Raw genomic sequence first — 3,279 nt, 5'->3', positions numbered from 1 at the left:
GAAGTCCCTCATTGATTCGGTTTTCCTACTAGAGATGACCCCTAAAAATGTATGAAGACATTGATGTCAAAGGTGGTATATGAATATATTCACATTGAAGACCATGACAAGAGAAGACACCGCATGAAGCCTATGAAGCTCGAAGACTTAGATCTTTCGTAGTTCTTTTTCTTCTGTGTTGAGTCATAGGAACCACCGTACTGTTAAGTGGGGTCCAAGAGAACCAGTCAGAATGACTGAAGTGATGCTTAAACAAAACCTATGTCTTCGAGTGAAGACTATGAGAGCAAATCTTGTCCAGAGTCGGACAAGTTAGCTTTGCTTGTAGCCCAAGTAAAGTTGCCGTGTGAGTTCGAAATCTGACCGTTGGAACACATGTCAGTTACTTAGTGACCCAGGGTCATTTCGGACAAATCAGGTCGGGTTGCCTAGTGGCTATAAATAGCCCACCCCCTACAACCATAAACGGTTGGCTACTCAGATTTAGAGTATGGCTTTTGTCATTTGAGAGCAACCCACCTTGAAGCCTTTGAGAGAGAATTCCTTGCAAGGATAAAGCCCTAACCACCTAGAGCCAAAGAGAATTAGGCATCACTTAAGTCTTCTTGTTTGTGTGATCTGAAGACTTATTACACTTGAGGATTGTGCATCCTCCAGCCGGTTAGGCGTCGCGTTCTGAGCATCCAAGAGACATTGTGGATTGCCGGTGAACGAAGTCTATGAAGGTTTGGGAGTCTACCTTGAAGACTTACCAGAGTGATTGGGCGAGGTCTGTGTGACCTTAGCTCAAGGGGAATAAGGTGAGGACTGGGTGTCCTGAACTGCGTGTTCAGGACTGGGTGTCCGGGACTGTGTGTCCTCAGTTTTAAATACCTAGCCGCCCTAACCAGACGTACAGTTGTCACAGCAACTGGAACTGGTCCAACACATCATTGTCTTCAACGAGTCACTGGTTTCATCCTTCCCTTCTCTTTATGTACTGTTACTCTTTGTGAAGTCATTGTATGATTGCACTATCTTTTATCTTCACTGAGTGACTGCTTGTTCTGTTTGGCTTCATAATATCTTCCTACCTGATCCTTACTACATTGCAACTATTTGTCATTGTGCTTTCACTCTGTTGAATACTTGACTATGGCTTGCCTAGTGTAGTCTACCTTCCGCTGCAGGGTAATAGGTTTATTTCTACTGTTTGTCTTCATAACTTCCACGTTTTGAAGACTTTCATAAAAATCGCCTATTCACCCCCTCTAGTCGATATAACGCACTTTCAATTGGTATCAGAGCAAGGTGCTCCCTTGTTCTGTGTGATTCGGTTTAACCACCTGGAGTTTTAGCTATGTCGACTGCAGGGATAATTAAAGTCTCCGCTGCGTGCCCCGTCTTTGATGGAACTGAATATCCCTACTGGAAGAATAAGATGCGCATGCATCTTGAAGCCATTGACGTCGACCTATGGTATGTCGTCAAGAACGACATTCCCAAGGCTGGAGAAGGTGTCACTGCTGCTGATGTCAAGAAGTTCGTTCAACTGGACTCTACTGCCAAGAATATCATCTATGGTCATCTGACCAAAGGACAGTATGGCCGTGTGAGTGCTTTGGAAACATCTAAGCTGGTCTGGGACTGGCTCTCCAAGGTCAATGAAGGCGTCTCAACCCAGAGAGATCAGAGAATCAGTGTCCTTCGCAACCTCTTCAACAGCTTCAAGCGAAATGACAATGAGAATGTCCAGCTCACATTTGACCGACTCACTGACATCACAAATGAGCTTCAAGCCCTCGGCGCTACTGAGATCACCAAGCATGAAGTCGTCAAGACACTACTGAGATCACTTGACAGTTCGTTTGACACCCTAGCCCTGATGATACAAGAACAACCTGATTTCAAGACACTCGATCCGTCCGACATACTTGAGAGGCTCAACACACATGAGTTTCAGCTTTCTAAGAAAAGAGATATCTACGGTACAAACTATGGGCGAACTTGTGCCTTGAAGGCAAAAGTTGTCTCCTCATCTGAAGAAGAATCTGACAGCAGTTATGATGATCCTGAAGACATTGGAAAGGAACTTGCTATGCTTGTGAAGAAGTTCCAAAAATTCACCAAGAAGAAAGGCTTCAGAAAGTCTTCATGATCAAGTTCAAGGAATGATGAAGCTTCTGCTCATGACTACAAGAAGAAAACATGCCACAAGTGCAAGAAAACTGGCCACTTCATCTCTGAGTGTCCGCAGTGGGACAATGAGAACAGAAAGAAGAAGAAGAGCAAGGAATATGACTCTGACGACAAGAAGAAGAAGAAATACTCAAAGTCTTCTTCCAAGTCTTCCTCAAAGTCTTCATCACACAAGAAGAGCTCATCTGGCAAGGCACGTGCGTTTGTTGGCAAGGAAATGGATTCAGAGGAGGAGTCCGCTTCTGAGGAGGCGAAGGTGGAGTCCGAGGAGGAGTCCGATTCTGGCGTTGCAAGTCTGGCTATAGCATACGTTGCCAAGTCCATCTTCAACACTGAAGACAATGACATCACCACCAACACCGATGCAAATGAGAAGGACTACTCTGCTCCTACCTACTGCTTCATGGCACGCGGTGCCAAGGTAAACACACGCACTACCCACTATCAAACATCTAGTGACGATGACTCTAATTGTGGTTCAAGACCCAGCTACAAAACACTTGCTAAAATTGCAACTGAACAAGAGAAAGCCATGGAACATATTCAAAAACTGTTAGACAAAAGCGATGATCGGTTGGGCGCTGAAATGACTCGATCTGAGTCCTTAATTGAAGACATAAAAAATCTTCATGTTAAGTATGAGGAACTTGAAAGTCGTCATGAAATGCTCTCAACAACTCATGAAAAGCTTTCCTATGATTATCTTCAAAGGAAGCAAGATCTTGAGAAATTGAGAGCGGCTCATGAAGATCTTCAAAAGGAAAACAAGTCACTTCGCGCCGAACAGATCAGTTCCGCTTAGGAAGGATTTGAACCACCATGTCTTAAATGCATTGAGCGTGATAATGCTACTTCTATTGCTGAATGTTCTACTATTGCTACTGTTGCAATATCTTCAACTGTTGATGTGGTAACTAACCCCTCTGCTGAGGATACCACTACTATTGCTGATGAGAATGCTAGGTTGAAGACATTGCTTGAAAGAGGGATGTACAAAAGTCTTAAAGGGCATCAGACACTATGTGATGTCCTCAAAAAGCAGATTCTGAACCGAAACCCGAGGAAAGAGGGTGTTGGGTTCGTAAGGAAAATGAATGCTGA

This window comes from Triticum aestivum, chromosome 1A (assembly GCF_018294505.1).
Source record: "Triticum aestivum cultivar Chinese Spring chromosome 1A, IWGSC CS RefSeq v2.1, whole genome shotgun sequence".
Lineage (NCBI taxonomy): Eukaryota > Viridiplantae > Streptophyta > Magnoliopsida > Poales > Poaceae > Triticum > Triticum aestivum.
Note: the sequence above shows the minus strand (reverse complement) of the source record.